Here is a 12,211-nt window from a genome sequence, read left to right as displayed (position 1 = left end):
TATGTATGAACTATCCACAAAAAATCCATGCAGAATAAATATACTGGTACCTAGACTCTGCGAATGTGGACTATAAACTGGAAGATCACCAATAGCCGACGCTACACTCGCTTGTCAGATGCTGATGGCATTTCTATAAGGAATGGTCCCAATCCTGCTTTTGATGACTTGGCTGTGCATTATTCATTTGGAGTTTTCTTAGTGCTAGTTGCCATTTCTGCTAATATTACCGCACTAATGACATTGCAGACCTATTAGTGAGAGTTCTGAGAATGAAGCTGACCATGTGCTTCTAATGGCAGGATTGGCTTTTACTATTCCCCACAGCTGCTGAATCCCAGGGTGATTCATAACTCGTGATGAGGAATGCTGGTCTGTGATAGATGCTTGTGCCCTGGAATTCACGAGAATCTGGAACCATCGCTGATCATTATGGAGTGTGATCACCACACCCTGTCATTCCTGGTTTTCTGTCCTTATCCTGGGAGCTGCCAGTGCTGGGAGCTGTCACATGTGGTTGCATGGTCCTCAGTGGGAAAAAAAAAAGTATCAAACACTTGAAATCTCATCCACATACTATGCACTTTTTCTGCAAGGAATCAGACCCCTGGTGTGGATTTTATCCCCTTAGTGACCAAGTCAAATTTTTCAAATCTGACGTGTCCCTTTATGAGGGGCACTGTAGCCAGAAACTTGAGATGCTGCCCCCTGACTGCTGGCCCCTCTGCATGTTAAAATAGAGTTCTCCCCCCTGGAAAGACACTGACCTGCCGCCCCCGCCTCCTGTGGTGTGACTGGCCTAAGCCCCGCCTCCTGGATACATATCACTGTGCTGCCCAGCTTCCAGCCTCTCGGCTGCAGGACCCGGACCTGTTTGGACAGCCGGACACAGGGACCCGCTCCTGGAGGCGGCATGAGAGCTATCAGCAGGGAGGTAAGCGTTTCAGCTCACAGCGCTGTTAGCTGTGAGCGGCTCCCTCTCTGCTGAGGCACAAGCAGTGTGTGCCGGTGAGCGCAGCGTTCTATGGGAACGACCCGCCTGCTGGTCCGCTTGTGCTCGTCATTTTTTAAACACCCTTAACCCCCTCCCTCCCTCCAGCCTCCCCAAAAATCAGCATGGAGGAAAGCGTCCTGCTCACGGCGCTTTTAGCTGTGAGCGGCTCCCTCCATGCTGAGGCTCAAGCTATGGGCGCCGGCGAGCGGCGTTTCTGAGGAAACTACCTGCCCGCCGGTCAGCTTTGAGCCGCCATTAAGTTTTTAAAAAAAAGAGCGCTTCGCGCTTTTTGTCTTTGGCCCCGCCTACCCGCCGCCCAGCCACCGCCGCCCAGCCACCGCCGCCAGTACTGAGAAGGAGCAGGGTAGGGCTGTGTGCGCTCTGCACGGCACCGAAAAGGTGTGCCTCAGAGCGCAGCTGAAAAGCTCCGTTCTGAGGCGCATGGTGCCGGCAGAGAACGTGCGCTCAGCCTGCAGCTCCTGCCATAGTCAGAGCAGGAGCTGCCGGCGGAGCGCACGGAAGAAGTGACATGTCACTTCTTAGAACACAGGGATTCGGGCCCCAGCTGAATCGCTGCGTTCTACTATGCAACGTGCGTACGGCCTCTGCACAGTCTCCATAGACTGTGCAGGGGACGCAGGACGCATGAATTACGCACACAGCCTAATTGAAGTGCAGACTCAGTGCTGTCCCTGTCACAGCGCAGGTTGGAGGCACGTTGGGGGGGAATGTAGTATGCAGGCACTAACCTGCAAGAGCTCAAATCACCCCATCCCACACGCACTGAACTTCCCCTCCCCTCCGTTTGTATGCCCCGGGAATGCCAAGGGGGCTAGCCTGGGAATGAACCAGGTACCATGTGGGTCTCCCAGTGAGCGGGTGGGTTAAGGGATTCTGTTAGGACTTCATTGTTCAAATTGAGGGGCTGGTAGTGAACAGGGGCAAGAAGCAACAGTCAGCAGGTGGCGTGTTTTCCCTCCTGCTGATACCAAACCTACACCGAGCCCCCTCCCAGGCCAAAACACACTCCATTTGACATTATGACAATGGTGACTGTTAACAGCCCCTCACCGTTGTCACACAGTGGTTTCAGCATGTTATGGCGGCGGTGGGTTCGGTGCCGACCATCGCGTTGTACGGTCATGTGCAGGGGTCACGGTAGCAAGCTTTGGCATGGGTAGCCACCATGTCGGGAGTCTGTCATCTTAACCCTTGGATAGGTGTGAGCGTCGTCGTAGCAGGCGTTACGTGGGTAGATCTAGATCCAGTCGTCTTGTCATTTCCTGAATCACCAGGTGAGTACCCTGATGGGGAATGCGGGGTGGGGTAAGTCCCCCTTGGGAGGATAACGTGATGTCACAGGTAACAGGCTTCCCGCCCAGCTCTACATGTTGTCACTAAGTTATTTATAACAAACAATGTTATTGGTGCTGAGGGAATCGCCCTCCCCCTTTTTTCTGGTAAAAGCTGTGATGGTATCTAGCATTCCTACCCCTTGTAGATAGCATTCCACAATCTACCCGCTCTAACTGTAAAGAAGCTTTCCCTATTTCGGAGGATTAAGTTTGGTGACAGTTTATTTATATTGACCACGAGGGTATTTATACAAATTATTATTATTTATTACAGGGCCATATAATTCATGGCGCTGTACATGTGAAAGGGGTTTTACATAATACGTACCAGTATAATAATCATAAACCGTACAAGGCACAGACAGGTACAGGAGGAGAGAGGACCCTGCCCACGAGGGCTCACAGTCTACAGGGGATAGGTGAGGATACAGTAGATGACAGAGCTGATTGTGCGGCGATGTATCAGACGGAGGGTTACGGCAGCTTGTAGACTTGTCGGACGAGGTACGAATGAGATCTCCTCTGAGACGTTTTTTCAAAAATTAAACATATCTTATTTTTCAACCTTATTTTATTACAGGCGGCCTACATTCCTTGTAATAATCTTGTTGCCACCGGTTAACTGACCCTTCAAGTGATTTAGTGATTAGTGACAATATGATGGGATCACGGGATCTCACACCCCTGTTATACCCCTAATTTCATGCTGTAATTGAAAGAAGTGATCTATATTGGCCACAGATAGTTTTATCGAAATGTGAGAAGTATATTTCTGTACAGTTGCATGGTTTGATTGTTTTTTCTAAAATTGCTTCTCTTTTGTAGTGAAGTAATTCTCATCCTTTTGTACTAGATTTTCCCTCTTTGGTTAATTACGTATGTTTTAATTGGTTTTCCTTACCGTAGGAACCGAAAATAAACAAGTGAGATGGGTAAACCGGCAAGGTTAGCTATTCGCAGAATAATTAGGCTCGCTAATATTTTCTGGACAATTACTTCCACATAAATATTCTAAAAGGTATAAATTCGCTTTTAGTTTTTGGGTGCGTTGCATGGATTGGGGACGCTGCCCCATTGGGGCTTACGGTCTGGATTCCTTACCTGTATGTTTATGGGGGTGTGGGAGGAGGCTAGAGTGCCCGGAGTAGACCCACGCAGTCACGGGGAGAACGTACAGGCTCCTTGCGGATGGTGTCCTTGGCGGGATTTGGGCCCAGGACCCCAGGGCTGCAGCTAGCCACTGAGCCACCGTGCCATGCCATAATAGTTTCAAGAGCAGGAACAGACAGATTTGTAGATGGAGTATTACGGCGTTGCAGGGCCAGCTGTTTGAGATCATTTGCGATTCAAAAGGTTTATATAGTTATATATATATATTAAAAAAAAAAAAAAAAAATGCTCCTTATGCTGGGCCCGGGGGGGGGGGCATGGTCCATTAACCTACCTTTGATTGCGCCTTTCCCCCTATTATGGTTCCAGCTACACAAAAGGGGGGGGGTGGACTGGGAAATAGGAGAATGACCAGTGGTCCGACGGTGCCGGTGGGTAAAAGCCTTAACCAACTACAGCCCTTTCCTCGAATAAGTAATCAGGCTGATTAGGTTTTTTGTGGCTTTGAATGCCTATGGGTCAATGCAGGGTTGAAGACAAACAGGCGTCTGGGTCCGGGTTAGCATCGGGCACCTTATTGCAATCCCAATCTCAGGTATTTTGGTAACTCAACCCACCAGCAGGATCCAGGTTTGGAGTTCTCAGCCAGATGGTGGGGTGTGTGGTGAAGTTAGGCCCATGATCCAGGCCTCCATTTTGCATGGACTTGACGGTTCTATGGTACGTTATTCAGCGGATGTTGCTCTGGTGGTTTATGTGCGTGACGATTTTACAAGCCACCCTCTTGTATTACACGCCCTGCAGTAGTCAGCGAATGTGCACCATTTTCGGTTGCAAGCAAACTGTTACGAGGACGGTCTTCCCAAATTTAAATTGTGGAACGGTACTGAAGCGATGAGGGTCTTGTGGGGTGTAAGGTATTGAAGGGTTGGATGATTATGGTAAGTGAGTGGAGCACAGTAGGCCTATTCTTTTTTTAGCCGAAGATTGTTTTGTTTTTTAAAAAAAAAAAAAAAAAAAAAGGGGTGGTTTGGATTGTTCGCCCCATTGCAAATCTATACATTGATATTTTGGATCTTTTTCTCCCACTCGGCGGGTGTCCCGACGTTGTCGGTTGTTTCTCTTAGGCGAGCGGGAGTATGGGACCAGTTTTTACCCATGACGACGGCACTTCATTTTAGCGTCACGTAGTTTGTCTTCCATTTTGTGGGCTGGTTTTTGGTTGGTAATGCGACGGTTACTCGTTCGTTATTTTTGGTGTTTGCCAGCCTGGTACCCGGCACGTACTCTCCCAGAGTTGGGGTGCTACAAGGCTTCAGGAGCCAGCATACATGAGCACAGTTTCAGTGGATCAGGTGACGACAATGGAAATGCATTATGAGGGACGACAGGTCGGAGTTGGTTTTCTTTTTTGAAATCGGGTTTTTTATTTGACACGTAAGGAGATTCAGAACAGCGTACAGGGCTAATATAAAATGATATGATTGTGATTTGTTTATCCAAAAAAAAAAAAAAAAAAAAAAAAAAAAAAGTTTTGTCAGTACCACCTTGGAGAGAAGAGGTGTTTGACGGTGTCACAAACCACCGGGGGGGTCACTCAGAAATCCCCCGCGCTGGCTACCAGTACGTCACAATCGGGGGGTAACAAGTGGGGGTCACCCCTCCTTTATACCTCCCGACCGACAGACAGAGCACGTGACGCGCTCTCTAGCGCCCCTCTTATAGTCAGGCCAATTATGGAATTGCCCGACCATAAGCAAGGAGGCCGCTATACTACTTATGCCGATTATTGAAGGGTCCCCGGTGAGAGTAAGGTATATATTCCCCCGACCTCCGCGGGCGGAATATATAAAATCTCCCCGAATCTCACTGGCCTCCCCACAATAATCCTTGGCACAACTCGCTGCCACCAACCGATTTACGGTAACTATTAGCCGAACACACAGACGTGGGATTCAAGATCGAGATAACAGAACAGCCCAAGATTAATTATATAATTTAATCAGCCTAAAGCACACTAGAAACTACAATATATACAATAGGGAATCTACAGAATATACATATGTCAGAGTACAGTTACAATCAAAGCATGGGTTACAAACAGGCATACACAGTTCCAGCAGTTACCTTGTTGCGTCTGGCCACAGGGGGGCGCTGTACCCAGGTTTCTAGGATCCTTCCCACAGATGTTTCCTACACGTGCCCCCAGCGAAAGAACCACTGGAAAATGGCCGAAGTAGGGTTATCAACCTGGCCAAATCCAGGTCCCCTCCTACCTTCGTGACCTCACAGGGAGCACTGCTCCACCCCTGGCTTGAGTTATGGACAATATCCCAACATGGAATATGGGCCATAACTTTGCCTGGGAGCGTCGTAGGCGGACGCCAACGCTCTCATTGTGACAGTTATGAATTTAGCCACAGAACGAGGGGACTCATGACCTGTCTGCCAGTTCCCCATTGGCTGATATCACGCCTGGGGCATTTCCCGATGTCCTGCTCCCATAAAAAGGGTGTGCCGGCATCGTCTGCATGCGGAGACACCATTTTTGTGGTTGCCATATTTATCAGAAATATGGCTTGCGAGATATGAACCATTTTTTACTGGAGTCGTTCTGTCTGGCTATTTCCATAGCCTTGCTAATGAGATACAACTCTTGTTACAGGGTGACGGCAGGGAGTCATCCTGTGTCCTTTGTTCCCACACCACCTCATCTCCATATCACAGGACATGGCCATGGAGGTGTAAGTGGAACACTGAGAACAAGAAGGGAGGGGGCACTGCCAGGGAGTGATGAGGGATTATGACTGGAGTCATAATTCATCTTCATATCCCGGGATTTGCCTCACACCTCCCCCCTTTTGAGGGCGCTAGGGGGCAGCACACTCTGGTGTTCCCCCGTGCGCCCGTCCGCGACCTCTCCTTGTCGGGACAGCCCGTCTGCGTTACCGTGGTCACGGCCCCTTTTGTGGCGAATGGTGAAGTTGTATTGCTGGAGCGCAAGGCTCCATCGCAACAATCGCCCATTTGTCCCAGAGACGGTGTGCAACCAGCTGAGGGGATTGTGGTCCGTCTCCACGATGAAGTGGCGCCCGTATAGATAGGGTTTCAGACGCTGCAGGGCCCACACTATGGCCAGGCACTCCTTCTCCATCGTGGAATAGGCAACTTCCCTTGGTAACAGCTTCCTGCTCAGGTACAAGACTGGGTGCTCTTGGCTCGCAGAGTCCACCTGACTGAGCACCGCACCGAGGCCGAAGTCACTGGCGTCGGTCTGTACTACAAACGGCCGCGTGAAGTCGGCTGCCTGTAGCACGGGCGGGCTGGACAGGGCGTCCTTTAGGGCCCGGAAGGCTGTCTCGCAGTCCATTGTCCAATCGACTGCAGAGGGCAGCTTCTTCTTGGTGAGGTCCGTCAGGGGCTTTGCCAGGCTACTATAGCATGGAACAAACCTCCTATAGTACCCAGCGGTCCCCAAGAAGGACATCACCTGCTTCTTGGTCCTGGGGGTGGGCCAGGATGCGATGGCCTCCACTTTCTCAGGCTCGGGCTTCAGTGTTCTCCCACCTACCCGGTGACCGAGGTACTGGACCTCGCTCATGGCCAGCTGACACTTTCCCGGCTTGATGGTCAAACCTGCCCGGTGGATCCGCCTGAGCACCTGTGCTAGATGCTCTAGGTGGTCCTCCCAGGTGGGACTGAAGACGGCAATGTCATCCAGGTACGCGGCCGCGTACCCTTCAAGTCCCTTGAGCAGGGTGTTGACCATCCGCTGGAAAGTGGCAGGGGCATTCCTCATCCCGAATGGCATCACCGTGGACTCGTACAGTCCAAATGGGGTAATAAAGGCAGAGCGTTCCCTGGCCTTGCGAGTCAGGGGGATCTGCCAATATCCCCGGCTCAGATCCATGATGGTCAGGTACTGAGCCCCGGCCAACTGATCGAGCAGGTCATCGATGCGTGGCATTGGGTACGCATCGGCGACCGTGACCGCATTGAGCCCCCTGTAGTCCACGCAGAACCGAGTGGTTCGGTCCTTCTTAGGGACGAGGACTACAGGCGAGGCCCAAGCGCTGTTGGATGCCTGGATCACCCCCAGCTTCAGCATCTCGTCAATCTCCTGGCGCATGTGTTGCTGCACCTCCAGGGAGACCCGATATGCTGAACGCCGGATCGGGGGATGATCCCCAGTGTCCACGTGATGGACAGCCAAGTCAGTCCTTCCGGGCTGGTTGGTAAACAACCCCCGGAAGGGGAGGAGGGTGGCCCACAGCTGGGACCGTTGGTCTTCCAAGAGCTGGTGGCCAACCTCCACATCCTCAATGGATCCGCCTGCCCTAACCTGGGCTAGCATATCCAAGAGGGTTTCCGCTTCTCCCTCCTCGGGCAGGTTGCACACGGGGAGCGCACATGCCTCCCGCTCATGATGTGCCTTCATCATGTTCACATGGAAGGGCTTCCGCCTTCCACGGGCAGGGTCCAGGGTGACCAGGTACGTCACAGGGTTGAGCTGCTGGTACACGAGGTATGGGCCTTCCCAGGCTGCCTGAAGCTTGTCCTGTGGTACGGGGACCAGTACCCACACCTCTTGACCCACTTGGTAGGTCCTCTCACAAGCGTTCTGGTCGTACCAACGCTTCTGACCGGCCTGGGCTTGAGCCATATTGTCGTGTACCAGTTGCGTCAAGGCCTGCATTTTGTCCCGGAAGCGCATGACATACTCGATAACCGACACTCCAGGGGTGGCCAAATCCCCTTCCCAAGCCTCTTTCACCAGAGCCAGGGGGCCCCGCACACGTCGCCCGTACAGGAGCTCAAACGGTGAGAATCCTGTTGAGGCCTGTGGAACCTCCCGGTAAGCAAATAACAGGTGTGGGAGATACCGCTCCCAGTCACGCCCATGGGAGTCGACCAACATCTTAAGCATCTGCTTTAAGGTGCCATTGAACCGCTCGCACAGGCCATTAGTCTGTGGATGGTACGGGCTGGCCACCAGATGTCGCACCTGGACTTGCTTACAGAGGGCCTCCATCAGCTGGGACATGAATTGGGTCCCCCGGTCAGTGAGCATTTCCTGGGGAAAACCCACTCGGGAGAAAATCTCCAGCAATGCGGTGGCCACCTTGTCAGCCCGAATGGACGACAAGGCCACTGCTTCTGGGTACCGGGTGGCATAGTCCACTACCGTCAGTATGAAGCGTTTCCCGGAGCTGCTGGGGATGGCCAGCGGGCCGACCAGATCCACAGCCACCCTCCTGAAAGGCTCATCGATGATGGGCAGAGATACCAGTGGGGCTTTGGGGCGTGGCCCCGCCTTCCCCACTCTCTGACAGGTTTCACACGAACGGCAGTAGGCAGCCACATCGGCCCCCATTTTTGGCCAGTAGAAATGCTGGTTTAACCTGGCCTTGGTCTTAGCGATCCCTAGGTGTCCGGCCATCGGAATCTCATGTGCGATCCGCAACAACTCCGTCCGGAACGGATAGGGTACCACCAACTGTCGGTCCCTGGGCCACGCCTCCGGTGAACCCTGCTGGACCGTGGCCCGGTACAGCCGTCCTTGGTCCCAGACCACTCGCTCCGGGTCCGAGTCCGAGGGAGGCTGGGCCGCCTGCTCCTTAAGAGCTTTCAGGCTGTCGTCAGCTTCTAACGCTGCCTGAAACCCCTGACTAGATGTGGCCAGAATCGACGAGACTGTCACATCTTCGGTCAGTACCCCGGGACCTGTGTCCTGGCCTCCACCTGACTCGGCTGCCACTTGGTCAGAAGGGGAAGAGCTATCGGACCTCCGGGAGGCCCCTTGGCTTCCAGCACTCCCACTGCGGGTGACAGCGGCCACAGCCGCTGCGACCGTGGGTCGTGCCTGCTCCTCCTCCGTTCCTGACCAAGTCGCCGGTTCAGGCAGACCGACCTGGCTTCCTGACACCCCGGTTGTGGGGGAACCATGCACCGAGATCTTACCTGGGAGCACTTCCGCTCCGGGACCAGCCCCAATCTCACCTGCCTGTTCCCCTCCTGCAGCAACAGAACCCCGCTGTGAAATCTCTGGGGACCCCACATTTGCTGTGGTAGCCCCCACCCCACACACTGGTCCTCCCCCTGCAGCACCCTGCTCTCTGCTTATCCCTGCAGAGGGCAACAGATCCCAGCTCACAGGCTGGTTACTTGTAGAGGCATTGTCACACCTTTCTCTGACCCCCTCCCCTGTCACAGCTGCAGCTGAGTGTGTGTCTATGGTGTCTATGCAAGCAGAAATATCAGAGTTCACTCCCTCCTCCCTTACATCATTCATAGATAACACATTAACATTGTCCGGAGGCATGTCAGTACGGGCTGAAGGTTCAGCCCTTGGTTGGGGCCCAAACTGGGAGGTTATCTGCCCCAAATCTGTCCCAAGTAGCACGTTTGCAGGGATCCGATCAGTTACCCCCACCTCCCTCACCCCTCGCCCTGCGCCCCAGTCCACATAAATGTCAGCAACAGGCAGCGCCGGGTCAGTGCCTCCAATCCCGGAGACAGCGAGGGTTTTTCCAGGGATCAAGTCTTGGGGGGACACCATCTCAGGCCGCACCAGAGTCACCTCCGAGGCGCTGTCTCGCAGTCCTATGGTCACAGACCGGCCGACGGTGACAGGTTGGAAGCTGTCCAGGGACCTACCACCACCCCCACCCACACAATACACCTTGGGCGGCCCTTGGGACGGGGACGGAGCCGGGGCCTTGGGACGCTGAGGGCACATGGCCTTGAAGTGTCCAGGTAGGTTGCACTGGTGGCACCGTCTTGGTTCCGCCACGGGCCTGGAGAGGGGAGTTGAGGGGGACACCCCCTGCAGTCTAGGGGCAGGTGGGGCAGTCGCAGAATTCATCTTACCCCCTCTCCAGGTGCTGCTGGTGGCCGCTCTCCTGGCCTCAGGGGCCCGGTTGTTGGTGTAGTCATCGGCAAGGGCAGCTGTAGCCGTGGACCCCTTTGGCTTCTGGTTTCGGATGAACTGGCGGAGATCCTCAGGGCAGTTCCACAAGAGTTGCTCCGTGATGAACAAGTCCAGGATCTCCGGTCCGGTGGAAAGCTGCAGGCCTTGGGTCCAGTGGTCGGCAGCTCGGGCAAGTGCCCGCCGGTGGTCAGCCCAGGAGTCCTTTGGTCCCTTCTGTAGGCTCCGGAACTTCTTGCGGTAGGACTCTGGAGTGAGGTTGTACTGTTGGATCAGGGCCCGCTTGATGGTGTCGTAGCCCTGATCTGCCTCAGCAGGCAAGTCCCCAAGGACATCCAGGGCCTTACCCCTTAAACGGGGGGTCAGGTATTTGGCCCACTGGTCCTTGTCCAGATGGTGCTGCAAGCAAGTCCGTTCAAAAGCAGTCAAGAAAGAGTCCAAGTCTCCATCCTTCTCCAGCACTGGGAAGTCCTCAACACGGACCTTTGGAAGTTTGGTGTCTCGAAGGTCACATGTGGCTGATGAGGGCCGGAGCTGAGCTAGCTGCAGCTGGTAGTCACGGTCTGCCTGTCGCTCTCGCTCTTCACGCGCTGCCTGCCGCTCTCGCTCCGCAGCCTCACGCTCTGCGTGCCGCTCTGCCCTGCGCTCTGCCAGGAGTTCCTTGTAGCCCTTCTGGTCTCCAGCCTGGAGAAGGGCCATAGCCATTTGAAGAAGGCTATCCGAGCCTCCCAGGCTCGGTGGAATGGCACGTGGTGATCTGCGGCACGCTGCAGAGCTAGGCGATTCACTGTCCCTTTCAGAGCGGAGGGCTGGCATCTGGCTCGTTGAGGAACCTTGGGTGAGCTCCTCCTCATCTTGTCCAGCAGTGCCAGGTTGCGCAATGTCCTCGGCAGAACGGTTTTCTGGCGTCGAGCTCCTGGAGGACTCGTGGGCAACCTCCTCATTGCTGTCCACAGCACCGTCCTCCCTCTCTTCGGCTCCTGCCTTAGCATTGGCCAGTTGCATAGCTCTGCTCCTGGTGCCATCAGCCATTCTTGCAGACTTTTGGTCACTGACACAGAACTGACACCTGATGCCTCCACACACCTTACAGTATCTGCACTCTGACACTCTAGTGTTGAGCTAGTCTGAAGACCCCAGCAGCCACAGCTGCTGCAGGCAGTCTTTAGTGTCTGGGAGTATGGGTCTCACACTCACACACACTATTATCTCGATCCCACCGCTATGCCACCAATATGTCACAAACCACCGGGGGGGTCACTCAGAAATCCCCCGCGCTGGCTACCAGTACGTCACAATCGGGGGGTAACAAGTGGGGGTCACCCCTCCTTTATACCTCCCGACCGACAGACAGAGCACGTGACGCGCTCTCTAGCGCCCCTCTTATAGTCAGGCCAATTATGGAATTGCCCGACCATAAGCAAGGAGGCCGCTATACTACTTATGCCGATTATTGAAGGGTCCCCGGTGAGAGTAAGGTATATATTCCCCCGACCTCCGCGGGCGGAATATATAAAATCTCCCCGAATCTCACTGGCCTCCCCACAATAATCCTTGGCACAACTCGCTGCCACCAACCGATTTACGGTAACTATTAGCCGAACACACAGACGTGGGATTCAAGATCGAGATAACAGAACAGCCCAAGATTAATTATATAATTTAATCAGCCTAAAGCACACTAGAAACTACAATATATACAATAGGGAATCTACAGAATATACATATGTCAGAGTACAGTTACAATCAAAGCATGGGTTACAAACAGGCATACACAGTTCCAGCAGTTACCTTGTTGCGTCTGGCCACAGGGGGGCGCTGTAC

The 12,211-nt window shown here is 53.6% G+C and overlaps 1 long non-coding RNA gene across 1 annotated transcript in view; it reads left to right on the top strand.

Annotated features, from left to right (window-relative positions):
* The first annotated feature begins 736 nt into the window (after nucleotides 1-736).
* LOC142290460 (uncharacterized) overlaps nucleotides 737-12,211 on the top strand; it is a 102,612-nt gene continuing 91,137 nt past the window's right edge. The window contains exon 1 of the long non-coding RNA XR_012750314.1: nucleotides 737-934. This is a non-coding gene — a long non-coding RNA (uncharacterized LOC142290460). The remainder of the gene's footprint in view (nucleotides 935-12,211) is intronic.

Source organism: Anomaloglossus baeobatrachus, chromosome 2 (genome assembly GCF_048569485.1).
Source record: "Anomaloglossus baeobatrachus isolate aAnoBae1 chromosome 2, aAnoBae1.hap1, whole genome shotgun sequence".
NCBI classification, from domain to species: domain Eukaryota; kingdom Metazoa; phylum Chordata; class Amphibia; order Anura; family Aromobatidae; genus Anomaloglossus; species Anomaloglossus baeobatrachus.
Note: the sequence above shows the minus strand (reverse complement) of the source record. Positions and strands in the feature narration are given on the sequence as shown.